Source organism: Bos indicus, chromosome 17 (assembly GCF_029378745.1).
Source record: "Bos indicus isolate NIAB-ARS_2022 breed Sahiwal x Tharparkar chromosome 17, NIAB-ARS_B.indTharparkar_mat_pri_1.0, whole genome shotgun sequence".
Classification (NCBI taxonomy): Eukaryota; Metazoa; Chordata; class Mammalia; order Artiodactyla; family Bovidae; genus Bos; species Bos indicus.
This window is the reverse complement of record NC_091776.1, coordinates 21,999,622-22,022,525: the sequence shown is the minus strand read 5'-3', so window position 1 is coordinate 22,022,525 and position 22,904 is coordinate 21,999,622.

The following is a 22,904-nucleotide window of genomic DNA, read 5'->3' as shown; positions in this document are numbered from 1 at the left end:
TGATTTTGGAGCCCAAGAAAATAAAAGCTGTCACTGCTTCCACTTTTTCCCCTTCTATTTGCTATGAAGTGATGGGACTGGATGTCATGATCTTAGTTTTTATAATGTTGATCTTTAAATCAGCTTTTTCACTCTCCTCTTTCACCCTTATCAGGAGGCTCTTTGGTTTCTCTTCACTTGCATATCTGAGATTGTTGATATTTCTCCAAGCAGTCTTCATTCCACCTTGTCATTCATCCAGCGTGACATTTCAAATCTTGTCCTCTACATATAAGTTCAATAAGCAAGACAATATACGATATACAGCCTTGTCTTGTATACAAGACAATATACAGCTTTGATATATTATTTTCCCAATTTGGAACTAGCTTGTTGCTCCTTGGCTGGTTCTAACTGTTGCTTCTTGACCTGCATACAGGTTTCTCAGGAGGCATGTAAGATGATATTCTGATATTCTCATCTCTAAGAATTTTCCAATTTGTTGTGACCCACACGGTCAAAGGCTTTAGTGTAGTCAATGCAGCAGAATTAGATGCTTTCCTGTAATTCCCTTGCTTTCTCTATGATCCAGCGAATGTCGGCAATTTGATCTCTGGTTCCTCAGCCTCTTCAAAACCCAGCTTGTACATCTGGAAGTTCTCAGTTCACATACCACTGAAGCCCAGCTTTAAGGACTTTGAGAATAACCCTTCTAACATGTGAAATGTGCACTATGTAAGGTAGTTTGAACCTTCTTTGTTTGGCATTGCTCTTCTTTGGAATTGGAATGAAAACTCACCTTTTCCAATCTTGTGGTCACTGCTGAATGTTCCAAATTTGCTAGCATACTGAATGCAGCACTTTAACAGCATCATCTTCTAGAATTTGAAATAGCTCAGCTGGAATTCCATCACTTCCACTAGTTTTGTTCATAATTATGTAATTAACACTGGCAAGTAAAAATATGTTTCCTCTCTCAACTAATTTAGAAAGCAACCACATAAAACAATATGTACATAATATATTTTGGGATCTATAACATATAGAATATTTGCCAATAACAACACAAAGGAGATGAGGGGGAGTAAGGCTATATTGGCCTAAAGAAATTAGTGGAGATGGTGACTTGAATTCTCAGAAACAAATTAAAGAAAACCAGAAATGATAAATAGAGTGGTTAATACAACAAAAGTTATCAATATTATTTGCTCTCCTTTGTTTCCTCATCTTCTTTAAACATCATTAAATTATGTAAGTAAATAATAATTGTAACAATGTATCATTGGTTTGTAACATTATAGGATATACTATATATGGAAATAATGTAAAAAGAAGGAGGAAGAAGAAATGGGAATAGAGGTATAAAGGAGGTGTGCTTTTATATATCTTATTTGAATTAAGTTATTGTAAACCTGAAGCTGATTCTGATATAAGTTAAGATATATACAATAATCTCTACAGCAATCACTAAAATAAAAATTAAAAATACAGTATAAGTCAAAATTCTGCATTAGAAAATACACATTCAATGCAAAAATAGCAGTAAAGAATGAATTAAAAATATATGACTATACAGAAAACAAAAATAAAACAGCAAATATTTTATCTTCAACTATATAAATAATAACATTATTGTTGTTGCTAAGTCACTTCAGTCGTGTCCAACTCTGTGTGACCCCATAGACGGCAGCCCACCAGACTCCCCCGTCCCTGGGATTCTCCAGACAAGAACACTGGAGTGGGTTGCCATTTCCTTCTCCAATGAGTGAAAATGAAAAGTGAAAGTGAAGTCGCTCAGTCATGTCCGACTCTTAGCGACCCCATGGACTGCAGCCTACCAGGCTCCTCCGTCCGTGGGATTTTCCAGGCAAGAGTACTGGATTGGGGTGCCATTGCCTTATTATACTTGAATGTATTTAACAACATAATCAAAAGGCAGAGATTATCAGACTGAATACAATACATGACTCAACTGTGTATTGTGTATAGGATTGAAAGTGTGAGTATAGAAAATGATATATAGTGCAAACAGAAAGCACAAGAAAGCTGGAGTGGCTATGATAATATTTAACAAGATAGTCTTACATAAATATATATAGAAATAAAGAATGGCATTTTAATGTTTTCTTTTTTAATTTTTATTATTTTAATTAATTTTTGAATTGAAGTGTAGTTGTTTACAATGTCATGTTAGTTTCTACTGCACAGCAAAATGAGTCAGTTATACATGTTTTAAAATAGTTTTTGTCCGTCCCTCTGAGAGATAAAACAATTAGAAAAGTATATACATTTGACAAGACTATCAAAATCCAGAGAGCAAAACTAACAAATTAAGGGAGAAATAGAAAACTCAACAATAATATTTGGAGAATTCAATACCCTATTTTCAATACTGGATAGAACAACTAGGCAGAAGTTCAACAGGGAGTTTAAAGATTTGAACATTATAACCCAGTTGGACCTAATAGATATCTATAAAACACCCTTCCCAATGACAGTGTATATACAGTCTTCTCAAATCCACGTGGAGCATTGTCTAGGGTAGACAATATACTATGACATATATAGACCTTAATAAATTTAAAAGGACAGAAATAATAAAAAGAATGTTCTCTGACCATGCAGAATGAAACCAGAAATTAATAATAGAAATACATATGGGAAACTCAAAAATAAGTATAAATTATGTAACAACATATTTCTAAATAAATGTTATGTCAAAGAAGAAATAAAAAGAGCAATGATAAAAATGCTTTGAGAGTAGGGAAAATGATGAGACAATATACCCAGTTGTATGAGATGAAGTTAAATGATCCATAAATTGTTTCAAAAATAAGAGAGAAGGACTTACAAACTCATTCTATAAGACCAGGGTTATCCCTGATGCAAAACAAAGCCAAGGCATCAAATCAAAAAAACTCCAGAATCTAGCAATATATAATGAATTATGCACTGATTAACTGAGATTTATTCCAAGAATGCAAAGTTGCTTTTACATCTGAAAACCAGTTAATGCAGTACACTATACACTGTGTCTATACATAGAAAACAATCAATATAATATTTTCAGTAGATTCAGAAAAATCAATTGACAAAACCCAATATTTTATATTTTTCATTATAAAAATACACATAAAATGAAGAATAGAAGAGCATTTCCTCAACCTGTTATGACACATTTAATAAAAACCTACATTTGGTATCATACTTAGTGGTGAGAGACTGGAAGCTTTGCCCATAACCTCAGAAACAAAACAAGTATGCCCACTCCTGCCACTTTTATTCAACATTGCACTGAAAATTAGAAAAGTACCAAAAAAAATTCAAATAGGAGAAAGAAAACAATCTGTATTCACAGATGACATGTTTTATACATAGAAAATTCTAAAGAATCCACTAAAAAATTTAGAATTAATAAATTGGACCCATCAGCATGATACAAAGTTATTTCAGATTTTCTACATAGATGATGAATTCGTCTGTGAATAAGCAGAGTTGAATGTCTTTCTTCCCAATAGGTATACGTATTATCTCTTGTCCATGTCTTATTCGATTAACAAGAACTTCTGGTACATGTACAGTGTTGAAAATGAGTGGTCAAATGAGTAACTTTGCCTTTTACCTGATCCTAGTGAGAAAGCTTCGAGTTTCCCATCATTAAGTATGATGTTACCTGTAGATATTTTGTAAATAATCTTTATCAAATGGAGAAGGTTCCCTTGTCTCCCTAATATACTTAGAACTTTTATTGTGTTGGATTTTGTCAAATGCTTTTTCTGAAGCTCTTGATATGATCATGTGACTTTTCTTTTTTATTCTGATGTTGTGATGCATTATATTAATAGATTTTTTAATGTTCTACTAGCTTTGCACATGTGTAAAACCCACTTGCCTGTGGTGTATAATTCTTTGCATACATTGTTAAATTCAATTTTCTAGTATTTCATTGAAGATTATTGTGTTTATGTTCATGTGCATGCATGCTAAGTCACTTCAATTGTGTGTGACTCTTTTGTGATCCTATGGACTGTAGTCTGCCAGGCTCCTCTGTCTGTGGGATTCTCCAGGCAAGAATCCTGGAGTCAGTTGTCAGGATCTCTTCCAAGGGATCTTCCTGACCCAGGGATCAAACCTACATCTTTACATCTCCTTCATTCACAGGTGGGTTCTTTACCACTAGCACCACCTGAGAAGCCCATTTATGTTCATAGGATATATTAATCTGTAGTTTTCTTGGAATATCTCTGTCTGGCTTTGGTTTTAGGGTAATTCTGTCCTCCTAGAATGAGTCAGTAAGTATTTCCCCTGCTTCTATCATTTGAAAGAGATTATAGAGCATTGGTACATTTTTTTTTTTTTTTTCCTTAAATGTTTGGTAGAATTCACCGGTGAGTCCATCTGAGCCTGGTGCTTCCTGTTTTGGAAGATTACAAATTGTTAATTCAAATTTTAAACAGACATAGGCCTATTTGGGGAGAAGGCAATGGCACCCCACTCCAGTACTCTTGCCTGGAAAATCCCATGGACAGAGGAGCCTGGTGGGCTGCAGTCCATGGGGTCACTGAGGGTTGGACATGACTGAGCGACTTCACTTTCACTTTTCCCTTTCATGCATTGGAGAAAGAAATGGCAACCCACTCCAGTGTTCTTGCCTGGAGAATCCCAGGGATGGGAAGCCGGGTGGGCTGCCATCTATGGGGTCGCACAGAGTCGGACACGACTGAAGCGACGCAGCAGCAGCAGCAGCAGGCCTATTTGGATCATCTATTTCTTTATGAATTATGGCTAATTATATCTTTTGAGCAACTAGTTCATTTCATCTAGATTATCAAATTAGTGGATGTAGTGTAGTTTATAGGGCTTCCCTGGTGGCTCAGCAGTAAAGAATCTGCCTGCAATGCAGGAGACCCAGGTTTGTTCCCTGGGTTGGAAAGATCCTCTGGAGAAGGGAATTGCTGCTCACTCCAATATTCTTGCCTGTAGAATTCCATGGACAGAAGAGCCTAGCGGGCTATAGTCCATGGAGTCTCAAAGACTCAAACACGAGCAATGCTAACACTAAGGTAGTTTATAGTATTTATTACCTAACTTCCACAAGATCTATAGTAATGTTCCCCCCTTTCATTTATGATATTTGTAATTTGTGCCCTCTCTTTTTACCTTAGCTTGGCTAGACACTTATCTTACTGAGTTTTTTCAAAGAATCAGCTTTTGGTTTTGTTGAGTTTCTCTATTGAGCTCTTACTTTCAATTTCATTGATTTTTGAAATTATTTCCTTTATTCAGTTCACTTCAGATTTGACTTGTGCCTGCATTTTTAAAATGATAGAGGTCAGAAATAACAAGAGTCAAGAACTAGAAGAGACAAAACTAGTTTTAGATTGCTTATTCAAGATGTCAACCATGCTTTGAAAAATTATAAGCATGAGAATAATATTAAACTAGAATAGTAAAATTGACTTGGCATTGAAAACTAGTTTGAGAACAAAGTAAGAAAATAATTGCTAGGATAAATGTTTTGAACTCCCTTTAATACTTTGGGTCCCTCGTCATTCAAGTAACATATGAATTGGGTTTTATTACAAACGTTTTTAGTATTGTTTCTGTCTTGAAAACCTTTGCACCAGGATCCTTCATCATAGACATTTTTTTGTTGCCCCAAAAGACACCTATGATCTTTCTCTAAAAAATCACTGATCTCAGGGATTTGTATTTGGCTGTATTATACTTCTAAGCTCATCTAGGTATAAGAGATCAGATTTAAGAAATACATATATGCATAAAATATGATATAAGATATGATACAAATGAATGGGATCATCATTTTTAAATCAGTTTATCTTATGAATTTTAGTAGTATATTATTATGCATTATCATATACATCATCCTATTTTTCATGTGTTTATTGCCATGGATTATAATTTCTCCCTTCTTGCCCTATTATAAACCATTATTTTATCTCATATAGTATACGTGGTCTTTGAATCCTAGCTACTATGTAAGATTTACTTCATTTTCATTAAAAAATGAAAAATTTTAGTTCTTAATATCTAACCAATGTTTTTGTCTTATAAATAGGCAGTTATTTATTGCTTTTCTAATATCATCTGCATTATACTGACAAGTAAATTTTTAATGTTCTTATCTTTCCTACAAGAGTTTAAGTATACAAACAGAAAAATACCTCCATATTCTAGAGGACATTTCTTTATTTATAGTAGGTCCTGAATGTACATTTGAAGTTATTTTTAAAACACTCAAGAATATGTATCTTATTACTTTTTTCCTATAATGAAATTCTCAAAGGTAAAATTTGCTACTATTTAGAATTTTTACTCTTTAAATAAATTTATTAGTAAAATCCCGATATATGTGAACATCACTCTAACATAAATAAATTGATGTGGTTGGATTCCTAGCCCAGTATAAGCTGAAAATAAAAATTCTGGTTTTTATTTAGCTTAGTTTATCAGTCTCAGAAATTGGTGAACCTTTTTATTTTTACTCATTTTGTACTTTTTAAATTATTTTAATTATCTCTAAGCATCCAGGTGCAATATGGTAGTCATTTATAAATAAATAAATAAAATTAAATCAAATACAAGATCATTACCATTATGTTTAATGCACTAATTACACAAAGCTCTATTCAGGCCAAATTTGATTACTGTGATTCTTCATTGCTATTTTCCTAGATTTAAAAGCCAAGCATTATTACAACCAATTTCTTTTAATTTTATGACTGGCTCTTTTTATTTATCTCTTTCTCACTGCTGCATGGGAAAAAGCAAAATTGTATTATGAATAAAACTACATTTTTCTTCTATTTTGAGATAATTACGAGGTGTCCTTGTTTTCCTTTAAATTCAGCATGTGTATACCAAGGTGCTTATATGAAAACGAATGGCTGGTATTACGGTATCGAATATCACATACTAAAAAGCAGGTTGTTTGGGAAAAGTATTGCTTTACATATGTAGCCCTTTTAACTGTAAAATATAGAATGATGAGAACATTAAAATTTTAAAAGGAGAAAAAAATGCTAGAGATTTAAAGATGGAGGTAACTAATTAGATGGAGTATCAGAGCCCAGAGTGAACAATCCACAGAGATTTAAAATGGCTTTGCATGGGTCTGTTTTGAAAGATCCAACATGGATTAATAGTGGAAACTTAGTTAAGTCCTCAGGGAGGATTTAATACTGACCTTATATAACCTATATGATAGTCTGAAAATGTTGTTACTTGAAAATAAGATACAAATAACTGATCCATTTACTCTTACTGTATGATACTTTTACATTCAGTTCAGTTCAGTTCAGTTGCTCAGTCGTGTCCAGCTCTTTGTGACCCCATGAATCGCAGCACTCCCGGCCTCCCTGTCCAACACCATCTCCCGGAGTTCACTCAGACTCAGGTCCATCGAGTCGGTGATGCCATCCAGCCATCTCATCCTCTGTCGTCCCCTTCTCCTCCTGCTCCCAATCCCTCCCAGCATCAGGGTCTTTTCCAATGAGTCAACTCTTCGCATGAGGTGGCCAAAGTACTGGAGTTTCAGCCTCAGCATCATTCCTTCCAAAGAACACCCGGGGCTGATCTCCTTTAGAATAGACTGGTTGGATCTCCTTGCAGTCCAAGGGACTCTGGAGAGTCTTCTCCTGCACCACAGTTCAAAAGCATCAATTCTTCGGCACTCAGCTTTCTTCACAGTGCAACTCTCACACCCATACATGACCACTGGAAAAACCATAGTTTTACATTAGTTATGTATACATACAATCATCGAGATCTCACAACAGCATGCTGGACAGACATTAGTATCCCTGCTAGAGAAGAGGAAGCAGAAATACACATAGTTTAAAGCAGTTTTCCAAGGTAACACTGAACATGCCAAAGCTTGGGCTTGAGCTACAACCACCTGACTATAAAGCCTATTTTCTCTCTATGAATTTCCATAGATAGAGGGAAAGAGATTGTGGACTAAAAGGTAGGATACAAGATGAGTTCTGTTTTACAGATGTCTGGCAGGAATCAGTGAGAAAAGAACAGGGACAGAGGATAGAATTTTAGAGTATAAGATTAATGAGTTATAACCACTTTAAGAAACACATAGCTAAGTCCTGTAATATAGACTACATGATACCAGAGACAAAATAGATCTCACTTTCTAATAATAAACAAAGAGTAACATCATTTTCCAATATGTTTAGAACCTTTTTGAGGACACAAAATAATACTCCAAACAGCTATCAAATTGATTTTTCCTGAAGCTAAATAGAGGGATAGTTTTTATCCATAGAAAATAATTTAATACTGTCATTGAGAAGCACTGATAATTTAAAAAGGCAACTGTTCCAATACTTTTTTCTTGTTTTTAGAGATTTCATTCAGGTATTTTGTCAGCAGTCCAATTCTACCTACTCTTTATATTACTACTTTAACTAGCTTTAAAAATATGTCCTTTTAAAAAGATTTTTATTTTTAATCTTATAGAAAAGGATGATTTGCATTTAAAGTTAAAATCTTTAAAATCTTTCCTTTTAAATAAAAGGTTAGGTGATCTTACTTGATGAATGAAATGTGAGAAGTAAATTAATCACTCTTATTGTTTAAGTATAATTGATTTACACTGTGTTAATGTCTGGTGCTCAGCAAAATGATACAGTTATATTTATTCTTTTTCATGTCTTTTCCATTATGGTCAGTGTGACTTATTAAAATATATTTACTATAGTTCCCTATCTTATACAGTAGGAGCTTGCTGTTTATTTTATATATGGTATTTTGTATCTGCTAACCCCCTGCTTTCTTTCCCCTTTGTTTGTTTTGTAAGTTTGTTTTCTATGTCTGTGAATTAACCACTGCTGCTGCTGCTGCTAAGTCGCTTCAGTCGTGTCCGACCCTGTGCGACCCCACAGACGGCAGCCTACCAGGCTCCACCGTCCCTGGGATTCTCCAGGCAAGAACACTGGAGTGGGTTGCCATTTCCTTCTCCAATGCATGAAAGTGAAAAGTGAAAGTGAAGTGTCTGACTCTTAGCGACCCCATGGACTGCAGCCTACCAGGCTCCTCTGTCCATGGGATTTTCCAGGCAAGAGTACTGGAGTGGGATGCCATTGCCTTCTCCGGAATTAATCACTATTATTTATTTATTTTTAATTAAAGGATAATTGCTTTACAATTTTGTGTTGGTTTCTGCCATACATCAACACGAATCAGCCATAGATATACACATGTCCCCTCCCTCTTGAACTTCCCTTCCATCTCCTACCCCTTCCCACCACTCCAGACTGTCAAAGGCACTGGGCTGTGTTCCCTGCACTATACAGCAAATCCCCTTAGCTATCTATTTTACACATGGTAATGTATATATTTTAATACCACTCTCACAATTTGTCCCACCCTCTCCTTCCCCTGCTGTGACCATAAGTCTCTTCTCTAAGTCTGGGTCTTTATGAAAATAAGCTCATCAGTACCATTTTTCTAGATTCCATATATATCTGTGTTAATATACAATATTTGTTTTTCTCTTTCTGACTTAATTCATTCTGTATAACAGGCTCTAGATTTATTCATATCACTAGAACTGACACCTTCGTTCCTTTCTATGGTAAGTAATATTCTGTTGAATATATGTACCACACTTCTTTATCCATTCATCTTTTGATGGACATCTAGATAGTTTCCTAGCTAGTGTAAATAGTGCAGCAATGAACATTGGGGTACATGATTCTTTTCAATTATGGTTTTCGCAGGGTTTATGCCCAGTAGTGGGGTTGTGATGTTGAGCATGTTTTCATGTGTTTATTAGCCATCTGCATGTCTTCCTAGAGAAATGTCTGTTTAGGTCTTCTACCATTTTTTGATTGGATTGTTTCTTTTTCTGATGTTGAGCCACATGAGCCACTTCTATATTCTGGAGATTAATCCTTTGTCAGTTGCTTCATTTGTAATTGTTTTCTCCCTTTTGGAGGGTTGTCTTTTCATCCTGTTTATGGTTTCTTTTGCTGTGTAAAAGTTTTTAAGTTTAATTAGGTCCCATTTGTTTATTTTTGGTTTTATTTCTGTTAATCTAGAAGGTGGATCATAGAGGATCTTGCTGTGATTTGTGTCAAGAAGTGTTCTCCTTGTTTTCCTCTATGAGTTTTATGGTTTCTGGTCTTGTGTTTAGGTTTTTAATCCATTTTGAGTTTATTTTTATGTACAGTATTAGGAGGTATTTCAATTTCATTTTTTTATACATAGCTGTCCAGTTTTCACTTATTGAAGAGACAATCTTTTCTCCACTGTATACTCTTAACTCCTTGTCAAATATAAGGTGTCCATAGGTGTGTTAATCACTGTTCTTAAGTACAGATGTTGTCCTCTGTCAAAGGCGAGAAAAATTAGAGTTCGTTAGAAACTGTTAATTGCAAATACATATGTGTGTGTGTGTGTGTGTGTGTGTGTTAGTTGCTCGGCAATGTCCAACTCTTTGTGACCCCATGAACTGTAGCCTGCCAGGTTCCTCTGTCCACGGAATTCTCCAGGCAAGAATACTGGAGTGGGTTGCCATTCCCTTCTCCAGGGCATGTGCCCAACCCAGGAAATATGTATATTTATCCCTATGTTGCTATAGATCATTTTGGTGAAGGTGTCAAAACTAGATATGACAATGAGAAATAGCTTTCAACAGACATAAAATTCTTGATATGAACTGGTTCTGAACAAGCTTGGGCCAAAACTTTAACTGGATTAGCTTTCAACCAGGAACCCAGGGTGGTCAGACTGCAGTTCACAGTGAGGGCTGCCAGAGTCACACATTTTAATTGCTTAGAATTATGATTGAAAATAATTTCTTTGGAACTGGCTTCAGTGGCAGTGAGGGTGGAATGGGAAATTTTAGCATCAGTTTGAACTTCCTCAAACTATTGACAAATGTTTCTTAAAAATAGATTTATATTCTTTAACCAAATTTGTAGAGAACTTTCATTTTGCTAGAGCTTTGCTGGCAATAGAGATTAAGAACTGTTTATTCACTAAGGCCATTCAACAGTGTTTACTGAGCACCTGCTATGTGTTGATTTCTGGGTATATAGATGTCAAAAAGATAGACAAGTGCATTCCCTTGGTACCATTTACAGTATAGTTGTGGAGACATGCAAAGAAGTTACATGGGAGGATTGCACATTCTGAAATGGATATGCAGGAAATATGTGAAGAAAATGGACAATATGAGATAGAACAGCAAGAAATGTTTGTTTTTCATTTGTCATATAATTTTTAAAGGTTAAACACCATTTATATGTTATGGACCTAACAGAAGCAGAAGATATTAAGAAGAGGTGGCAAGAATACACAGAAGAACTGTACAAAAAAAAAATCTTCATGACTCAAATAACCAAGAGGGTGTGATCACTTACCTAGAGCCAGACATCTTGGACTGCGAAGTCAAGTGGAGCTTAGGAAGCATCACTATGAACAAAGCTAGTGGAGGTGATGGAATTCCAGTTCAGCTTTTTCACATCCTAAAAGATGATGCTGCTCTCAATATGCCAGCAAACCTGGGAAACTCAGCAGTGCCACAGGACTGGAAAAGGTAAGTTTTCATTCCAATCACTAAGAAAGGCAATGTCAAAGAATGTTCAAACTACTTCACAATTGCACTCATCTCACACACTAGTAAAGTAATGCTCAAAATTCTCCAAGCCAGGCTTCAACAGTAAGTGAACTGTGAACTTCCAGATGTTCAAATTGGATTTAGAACAGGCAGAGAAACCAGAGAGTAAATTGTCAACATCCGTTGGATCATCAAAAAAGCAAGAGAATTCCAGAAAAACATATATTCTGCTTTTTTGACTATGCCAAAGCCTTTGACTGTGTGGATCACAACAAATTGTGGAAAATTCTGAAAGAGATGGGAATACAAGAACACCTGATCTGCCTCTTGAGAAACCTGTATGCAGGTCAAGAAGCAACAGTTACAACTGGACATGGAACAACCGACTGGTTCCAAATTTGGAAAGAAGGACGTCAAGGCTGTATATTGTCACACTGCTTATTTAACTTATATGCAGAGTACATGTTTAGAAATGCTGGGCTGGATGAAGCACAAGCTGGGATCAAGATTGCCAAGAGCAATATAAATAACCTCAGATATGCAGGTGATACCACCCTTATGGCAAAGAACTAAAGACCCTCTTGAAAGTGAAAGAGGAGAGTGAAAAAGTTGGCTTAAAACTCAACATTCAGAAAACTAAGATCATGGCATCTTGTCCCATCCCATCACTTCATGGCAAATAGATGGGGAAACAATGGAAACAGTGGCAGACTTTGTTTCTTGGTTTTCCAAAATCATTCAGATAGTGACTGCCGCCATGAAATTAAAGATGCTTGTTCCTTGGAAGAAAAGCTATGATCAAACTAGACAGCATATTAAAAATCAGAGACATTATTTTGCCAACAAAGGTCCATCTAGTCAAAGATATGATTTTTTTCCAGTAGTCATGTATGGATGGGAGAGTTGGACTATAAAGAAAGCTGAGCACCAAAGAATTGATGCTTTTAAACTGTGGTGTTGGAGAAGACTGTTGAGAGTCCCTTGGACAGCAAAGAGATCCAACCAGTCCATCCTAAAGGAAATCAGTCCTGAGTATTCATTGGAAGGACTGATGCTGAAGCTGAAACTCAAATACTCTGGCCACCTGATGTGAAGAATTGACTCTTTGGAAAAGACCCTGTTGCTGGGAAAGACTGAAGGAGACAACAGAGGATGAGATTGTTGGACAACATCACTGACTCTATGGACATGAGTTTGAGTAAGCTCCTGAAGTTGGTGATGGACAGGGAAGCCTGGCGTACTGCAGTCCATTGGGTCACAAAGAGTCAGACATGACTGAGTGATTGAACTGATCTGAAACACCATTTATAGTTATTACAAAATATTAGTTATATTCCTCATTTTGTACACTACATCCTCATGACCTATCTTACTTCAATTCTTTGTACTTCCCTCTTCCCTACCCTTAAGTTTGGAGAAAGAAATGGCAACCCACTCCAATATTCTTGCCTAGAGAATCCCATGGTCAGAGAAGCCTGGCAGGCTACAGTCCATAGGGTCACATGATTTGGACACAACTTAGCAACTACATCACCACCACCACCCTTAAGTTGCCCCTCTCCTCTCCCTACTGGTTAACCACTAGTTTTTCCTCGATATCTGTAAGTCTGCTCCTCTTTTGCTCACTATTTCATTGTGTTTTTTGCATTACAAGTGTAAGTGATACCATACAGTATGTGGCTTTCTTTGCCTGACTTATTCCACCAAGCATAATGCCCTGCAAGTCTATCCACATTGCTGCAAATGGCAACATTTCATTTGTTTTTATGGCTAAGTAACATTCCATTGTATGTTTATACCACATCTTCTTTATCAACTTATCTTTATCCTAAGTGCTAATAGAAATTTTGGTTGCTTCAGTACCTTGGCAATTGTAATTAATGCTGCTATAGCACTGAGATGCATGAAACTTTTCCAAGTAATGTTTTGGGTTTTTTTGGATATATGCCCAGGAGTTGAATTGCTAGGTCATATGGTTGTTCTATTTTTAGCTTTTTGAGAACCCTTCATACTGTTTTCCATAGTGGCTTCACCAACTTACATTCCCATCAACAGTGTACAAGGATTTCCTTTTCTCCATATTCTCTCTAACGTTTGTTATTCATGTTCTTTTCATTGACAGTCATTCTAATAGGTGTGAGGTGATACCTCATTGTGGTTTTGATTTGGATTTCCTTAATGATCAGCACGTTGAGTATCTGCCTGTGCCTGTTGGCCATCTACATTTTCTCATGTCTATTCAGTTCTTCTGCCCATGTTTTAAATTGGGTTGCTTGTTTTCCCCATATTTATGTAGGTTGTATATTAACCCTTATTGGTCATATCATTTGCAAATATTTCCTCCTGTGCTGTAGGTTGTCTTTCCACTTTGTTGGTGGTTTCCTTTGCTATGCAAAATCTTTTAAGGTCAACTAGGTCCAATTTATTTATTTTTGCTTTTATTTATTTTAGGAGACATCAGGAATGATTTTGAAGCAGGGATGTGTGATAAGACCAGATTTACATTTCTGCAAGACTATTATGGTTGCTGACTATATGGGATTGCAGAGGGGCAGGAGTAACAATGAGGGACCAACAGTAAAGCTAATGTGGGAATGTAGGTAACAGGTGGATATCACTGGAATTAGTGTGATGACAGGAAATGGAAATAGAAGTGGATGAATAAGCTAACACCGATGTTGTAAAAAGGAGGCCAACATATGAATTTAGCCACAGGGAATGAATATTAATATATGGGGAAAAGTGAAATATAACACTGTAAAGAGTCCAGATTGAACAATAGTAAGTGATCACTAAGGACCTTGTGCACCTAGAGTCACTTAGAATTCTGTGAGTGCTCTGTGTCATTACAGAGACCTAGTAGTATTCTATCTTGAACCCTTATTAAAATATTTTGTTTAAATTAAAGATGTATCCTCAGAGTTAGTTATAAATTCTTACTAATATATTTCTTATGTATCACTCATGACTCTCCACAATGAGTATATTTTAAAATCTACTCTTTCCATTTAATAGTATTCAACAAATATTTACTAAGCACCCACAATTTTTCAGGTACTATGCTCAATGATGAAAAAATTAAAATACACATTACTTTCATATTTCTCTCTGTTTAATGGTGAAACCAGATAAACAAGCAATAACAAAAAAATGTAGTGTGTGTTTTTATTACTTATTCAATAATGATACTTGGTAGAGTAAAATCTATTAAGATGATACAGAGAGAATTGAGATAATAAGCATGGCAGACATGGAAAGTATGTAAACTTGAAAGGAAGCATGAAAACAAAAAGATGTGATAATTTTCCACGGAGAGATAACACAATTGACAAAGATTCTAAGTTGACAGATAAATAAGAAATGTTAGAAGCACTGAAATAGATTCAGTAATGTCTGCAGCATCTTATGGCTATGGGGTGGTAGGTAGCTGGGAGTGGGAAGATTTTAAGTAGTGAAAGGTGTTATTTTGGTAGATTTCAGTTTATTAAAAGTCATAGAAGCCACAATAAAGACTTTGAACTTGACTCAAAATGAAAAAGAATACTACTGAAATCTTTCAGGGAGAAATATCAGTCCTTGCATTTTATGATAATAACTGAGGCTCTAATGATGGTAATGAGTATTAGAGAATCAAAGAAGGAAACAGTGAAACTAGTTAAGAAGCTGTTTAAAAGTCACTTTGCAACCCCATGGACTGTAACCCACCAGGCTCCTCTGTCCATGAAATTCTCCAGGCAAGAATACTGGACTGGGTAGCCATTCTCTTCTCCATAGGATTTTCCTGACTCAGGGATTGAATGTGGGTCTCCTGCTTTGCAGTCAGATTCTTTACCTTCTGAACCACCAGGGAAACCCAGAAAAGAAAGTAACCTCCAGTCAAATGTCCTCCACGATTCTGCTGTTCACCTTGTGATGAACACATGGGTATGGTAAGTGGACTTGATTTGCTGGGGAGAAATAACATGAAGAAAATCAACACATATTAAACACTTGAAGTGTACCCCCAGCAGATGAAGAACGCAATTTATGCAGAATCAGACCTAATGAACTAAAAAACATTACTCTTTTCAGCATACCAAACATTGGCCAACACTCACAAATATCATCTGGCTCTTTCTTAATGTTCCTGTCAGAAAATGGTTTTCCATCATGTTGAAGAAGTTGATTAGCAAAACATATGTTATTTATAGGAAGTTCACAAAAGGAAGGAAAACTATCAAGGAATTGAGAGTCAAATTGACTACTGATAAAAACTGAAAATGAATGCTGAAAACATAGTTCTTAGTACTCTGGCAATTATGCAAATCATAAGCACTTTTCAAAAGCTGATTACATTTAACTGCAAAATAAATTAAAGAGTGCTTAATAGGTCAGCATTATTAATCTATCATCTTTTCCAGTTCATGAAGTAAAGAAGGTGAAAAGTCAAGGCTAAATTATTAAATTCTAAATCTTAAAAGAGGAATTAATTAACAATGTTAAGATTATTGTTTCCGAGTACAATGAAAGCATTAAAAGGCCATTTTTTTTCTTTTACCCATTAATTCTCTAAAACATACTACAAGATAAGCATACAAAATCTGTAAAATATAGAATAAGAAACAAGTAAAACTAAATTTAGTTTCTAATTTCTTCTCTTGGATGTTTGTGTGATTAGTTCTCTGTGGTAAGAAGCCAAGAGAATATAGAAACCAGAACTTGCCAAGTGGTGGCACAAAAATCAAAGGAAAGAAATTATGTAGGAAATAGAGAAAAGTTTTTAGAAAGAAAAAAAAAATAATCTTGAGGGCAAGCAGAAGAATTTGCCTAAAATTTATACTTTTAAGTGGAGCCAACAAAATCAAGCCTTACTCCAGAGAGGTGACATGTTTTAACTTCAAGATGCGGCAAACAGGCTACCAAAACAACTTTTTAAAAGCTTTTTTCAGTTCAAGTAGGTGCTTGAATAACAAAAAAAGATGGTACAATATATTCATTGTCCTTAGAAAGCTTTGGGACAAGATACATGTTTAGAGGAAGGTATTTAGATGTGTTTTTCGTAAAAGAGTGAGTAGCATTGATGGATGGGGTGTGGAAAGGTTTAGTCTCATCTTTAGTCCTCCTAAGAGCTCACAGCTATTCTGGAGGGGTTACTTATCACCCTTTGTCTAAACTTTACTCTTCTCTCCACACATGTCACTTAGGCTATCTGAAAAATCTGAAAAAGAATATGTATATACTCACACACACATATATACACCTTGCTACACCTGAAACTAAGACAGCATTGCAAATCAATTCTATGTCAATAAAAATTTTAAAAGTATGGCCAAAAATTTTTAAAGTTATGTGTGTGAACTTGAAGCCACTGATAGCCTAGTTGATATGTGTGGTATCAGCAACAATGTAGGAGGAACGAAAAGGAAAACAACTGTTCATAATGCCTATACTTACAGCAGAACACAAAATTTGGACTTGCATTGGGTCAATCTAAATATGGAATCTACTCTATTAGAACCAAATATGGCATCTTTTGTACTAGAACATTTCATGGGAGGATGGGCAAGATAAAGGACAGAAATGGTAAGGACCTAACAGAAGCAGAACAGATTAAAAATAGGTGTCAAGAATACACAGAAGAACTGTACAAGAAATGTCTTAATGACTCAGATAACCATGATGGTGTGGTCCCTCACCTAGAGCCAGATATCCTGGAGAATGAAATCAAGTGGGCCTTATGAGGCATTAACAAACAAAGCTTTTTGAGGTGATGGAATTCCCATTGAGCTACTTAAAATCCTAAGAGATGATGTCATGAAAGTGCTACACTCAATATGTCAGCAAATTTGGAAAACTCAGCAGTGGCCACAGGACTGTAAAAGGTCAGTTCTCATTCCAATCCCAAAGAAGGGCAGTGCCAAAGAATGTTCAGACTATCATACAATTGTACTCATTTCACATATGAGTAACATTATGCTCAAAACCCTTCAAGTTATGTTTCAGTTAGAAGTTCCATACATAGAAGTTGGGTTTCGAAAAGGCAGAGGAACCAAAGATCAACTTACCAACATTCATTGGATCACAGAAAAAGTAAGGGAATTCCAGAAAAACATCTGCTTCTCTGTCATTGACTATGCTAAAGCCTTTGACTTGTGGATCACAATAAACTGGAACGTTCTTAAAGAGATGGGAATACCAGACCACCATACCTGTCTCCTGAGAAACCATATGGGACTCAAGAAGCAACAGTTAGAACTTTGTATGGAACAATTGACTGGTTCAAAATTGGGAAAGGAGTATGTCAAGGCTATATATTGTCACCTTGCTTATTTAACTTATATGCAGAGTACATCATGAGAAATGTCTTACTGGATAAACTAGAAGGGGAAATCAAGACTGCCAGGAGAAATGTCATCAACCTCAGATATGCAGATGATACCACTCTAATGACAGAAAGCAGAGAGAAACTAAAGAGCCTCTTTATGAGGGTGAAAGAGGAGGGTGAAAAAGCTGTCTTAAAACTCAACATTGAAAAAACTAAGATCATGGCATCTGGTCCCATTACTTTAAGGCAAATAGAAGGGGGAAAAGTGGAAGAAGTGATAGATTTTATTTTCTTGGGCTCCAAAAACACTGCTGATAGTAACTGCAGCCATAAAATTCAAAGATGCTTGCTCCTTAGAATGAAAGACATGACAAATCTAGACATTGTATTAAAAAGCAGACATTACTTTGCTAAAAGTTTCATATAGTTAAAGCTAGGGTTTTTCCAGTAGTCATGTACAGTTGGGAGAGTAGGACCCTAAAGAAGACTGAGCACTGAAGAATTGTTGCTTTCAAATTGTGGTTCTGGAGAAGACTCTTGAGAGTCTCTTGGACAGCAAGGAGATCAAACCAATCTAAAGGAAATAAACCTGGAATAGTCATTGGAAAGACTGATGCTGAAGCTGAAGCTCCAACACTTTGGTCACCTGATGTGAAGAACCAACTCATTGGAAAAGACTGTTATGCTGAGAAAGTTTGAAGGCAAACAGAGAAGGGAGTGGCAGAGGATGAAATGGTTAGATAGCATTATCAACTCAATGGACATGAATTTGAGCAAACTCCAGGAGATAGTGAAGGACAGAGAAGACTGGCGTGCTGCAGTCCATGGGATCACAAAGAGTTGAACATGACTTAGCAACTGAAAATCAACTATTAGGACTTAACTTTCAAGTCAGTGCAAGAGGACAATGATGTAATATCATCTACATGGAGTTTTGGAGCCCTCCATACACACAAACATTAACAAACTTAGACTCCCTTTCATATAGTACTCAACACTCACAAGGAAATGTTGGGAGAAAAATTCAAATTATTTAAGAGAGTTATAATAAAAGGAAGGGAAGAGAATGTTCAGATAAAAGCAAGAGAAAGAAATATAGAAGGGAGTTAGAATGTATGAATTTTTTTTTTTTCCAGTTACCTTCTAAACCCATAAGTTAGAGAAAGCTCTCAAAGCCTGATTTCTATAAACGCCTGTTTTGGCCCAGACTCTCTTCTAAAATTATAGGGTAACTCACACTTATGAAAAATTTAGCAACTTAAAAAGATTACAGTCAAATCCGCTACAAACTCTTTAGAGGATTAAAGATAATACCAAAAATTTAACTCTACTAACAATGAGAGTATTCAAGAAGACAAGCCTAAAGAATAGACAAAAAGTAAAATCTCATATTTTTGAAATAAAGATACTAAGAAATTTAGTACAGTTTTGAAAGAACAAAGTAAATTAAAATTTTTAAACATAAAAATTAGGAGACTGGAGAAAAGGAAGATTGAAAATAAATGTTGAAAATTTAAGAAATGAGTAGAAATGAAACAAAATTACTTAAGAAATTAAGACTAAATCTGTATAGGATCCAAGAACAAATAAAAACAGTGGACATTTGGATCAGTTCTAATGAGGTGGATGAAACTGATTATTTCAGGATGATTATTACTCCAGGATGAAACTGGAGCCTATTATACAGAGTGAAGTAAGCCAGAAAGAAAAACACCAATACAGTACGCTAATGCATATATATGGAATTTAGAAAGATGGTAATGACAACCCTGTATGTGAGACAGCAAAAGGGACACAGATGTATAAAACAGTCTTTTGGACTCTGTGGGAGAGGGAAGGGGGGGATGATTTGGGAGAATGGCATTAAAACATGTATAATATCATATAAGAAACGAATCACCAGTCCAGGTTCAATGCAGGATACAGGATGCTTGGGGCTGGTGCACTGGGATGACCCAGAGGGATGGTATAGGGAGGGAGATGGAAGGGGGGTTCAGGATGGGGAATACGTGTACACCCGTGGCGGATTCATGTTGATGTATGGCAAAACCAATACAATATTGTAAAGTAATTAGCCTCTAATTAAAATAAATAAATTTAAGTTTAAAAAAATAAATAAATAAAAGTTACACTAGCATTGCAAAAAAAAAAAAACAACAGTGGAAAAGGTCATAAAACACATAACAAAAATCATGGATACAATGTGACTAAATTAAAGGCAAAAAAGTGTAGCAACAGGTGAATTCAATAAGGTTACAGTCACCCAGGTCATTTTAAACTCATGACAATTATTTACTGTCATGAGTTTCCTGTGTATCAAACCATTATGCATTTCTTTTTTTTTTTTTTTTTGCTAAGTCGCTTCAGTCGTGTTCGATTCTGTGCGACCCCATAGACGGCAGCCCACCAGGCTCCGCCGTCCCTGGGATTCTCCAGGCAAGAACACTGGAGTGGGTTGCCATTTCCTTCTCCAATGCATGAAAGTGAAAAGTGAAAGTGAAGTCGCTCAGTCGTGTCCGACTCTTCACGACCCCGTGGACTGCAGCCTACCAGGCTCCTCTGTCCATGGGATTTTCCAGGCAAGGGTACTGGAATGGGGCAACCCCAAATGGAATGTCTAAAAATTACAATATAAAAGCATACATAGTAATAAAATGACTTAAAGGATAAGAAAAATAGTTATGATTCTCTGTGCTCACTGCTCTCAAGTTAGCATATATTCAATATTCAAGTTAGCATATATTCAATATTCAAGTTAAGATTTTGAATATGCTGCTATATATTTCATATTTCAGGAGAATGCTTCATGTTGGAAACATAATCTGGGGACCCACCAACATAGATGCTTTTCTAAACTGTGAGCCAGATAAAGATTATGTAAAGAGAACAAATATATAGAAAATAGGAGAGATTAAAGAGGGCTTTCCCAGTGACTCAGCGGTAAAGAATTCTCTTGCAATACAGTAGACGCAGGAGGTTCGATCCCTGGATGAGAAAGAACCCCTGGAGGAGGAAATGGCAACCCACTCCAGTATTCTTGCCAGGAAAATCTCATGGACAGAAGAGCCTGGTGGACTATATAGTCCATGGGGTCAAAAAGAGACAGACATGACTGAAGAGACTGAGCACAAAGAGGGCTGTTCCCTGCCACTGCCATCCCTAGCCATATTGGAGTTTAAGACAAAAATAAGTGTTAGTCATGTTGATTCTGTTTTTATTTATAATTACATGTTTTGTTTGCCATTGGACAATTGCATTCATCTCCCATGCTAGTAAGGTCAAGCTTAAAATCTCAACATGCTAGGTCTCAGCATAATGTGAACCAAGAACTTCCATATGTCCAAGCTGTATTTAGAAGAGGAAGAGGAACCAGAGATCAAATTGACAGTATTTGCTGGATCACAGAGAAAGCTAGGGAATTCAAAAAAAAAAAAAATCTACCTCTGCTTCATTGATTATGCCAAAGCCTTTTACTGTGTGGATCACAATAAACTGTGGAAAATTCTGAAAGAGATGGGAATTCTAGACTATCTTATCTGTCTCATGAGAAACCTGTATGTGGGTCAAGAAGCAACAGTTAGAGCTCTGTATGGAACAACTGATTGGTTCAAGATTGAGAAAGGAGTTTGACAGGGCTGTCTGTTGTCACCCTGTTTGTTTAATTTATATGCTGAGCACATCATGAGAAATGCTAAGCTGGATGAGTTGCAAATTGGAATCAAGGTAGGTGGGAGAAACATCAACAACCTCAGATATGCAGATGATACCAAATGGCAGAAAGCAAAGAGAAACTAAAGAGCCTCTTGATGAGGGTGAAGGAGGAGTGTGACAACTAAATATTAAAACTAAATGTTAAAAAAACTAAGATCATGGCATCTGGCCCCATTACTTCATGGCAAATAGAGGGGGGAAAGGTGGAAGTAGTGACATATTTCCTCTTCTTGGGTTCTAAAATCACAGCAAATGGTGACTGCAGCCATGAAATCAGAAGATGTTTGCTTCTTGGAAGGAAAGTTATGACAAACCTAAACAGTGTGTTGAAAAGCCAAGACATTACTCTGCCAACAAAGGTCCATATAGTCAAAGCTTTGAAACTCCAGTGCTTTGGCCACCTCATGCGAAGAGTTGATTCATTGGAAAAGACTCTGATGCTGGAAGGGATTGGGGGCAAGAGGAGAAGGGGACGACAGAGGATGAGATGGCTGGATGGCATCACTGACTCAATGGACGTGAGTCTCAGTGAAGTCCGGGGGTTGGTGATGGACAGGGAGGCCTGGCATGCTGCGATTCATGGGATCACAAAGAGTCGGACACAACTGAGCGACTGATCTGATCTGATCTGATGGCTTTCCCAGTGGTCATGTAGAGTTTTGAGAGCTGGACTGTAAAAAAGACAGAGTGCCAAAGAACTGATGCCTTCAAATTGTGGCACTGGAGGAGACTCCTGAGAGTCCCTTGACAACAAGGAGATCAAACAAGTTAATCTTAAGGGAAATCAACCCTGAATACTCATTGGAAGGACTAATGCTGAAGTTGGGATTCCAGTATTTTGCTCATCTTATGCAAACAGCTGACTCATTGGAGAAGTCCCTGATGCTGGGAAAGATTGAGGGCAGAAGAAGAGGGCATGAGAGGATGAGATGGATGGATGGCATCACCAATGCAATGGACATGAACTTGGGGAAAATTCAGGAGATGGTGAGGGACAGGGAGGCCTGGCATGCCACAGATCTTGGGGTCACAAAGAGTCAGACATGACTGGGTGACTGAACAACAATAACATACTTTGTTTGCTATGGATTTTTGCATGAATTTTTTTAACACTAATAATTTTAATTTTGTTACTAAGCTTTTGGCACTCCTTTTAATTTTTGCCTGTAAATAAATGTGATAATAAGATGTGTTCACTTTTAATAAGGTAAGAGAAAAATAAGACATTTATTCATAATATAGTCAAATGATACATGTGCCTATTAAGGTGCTTCAGTCATGTCCGACTTTGCAACTCCATGGACTGCAGCC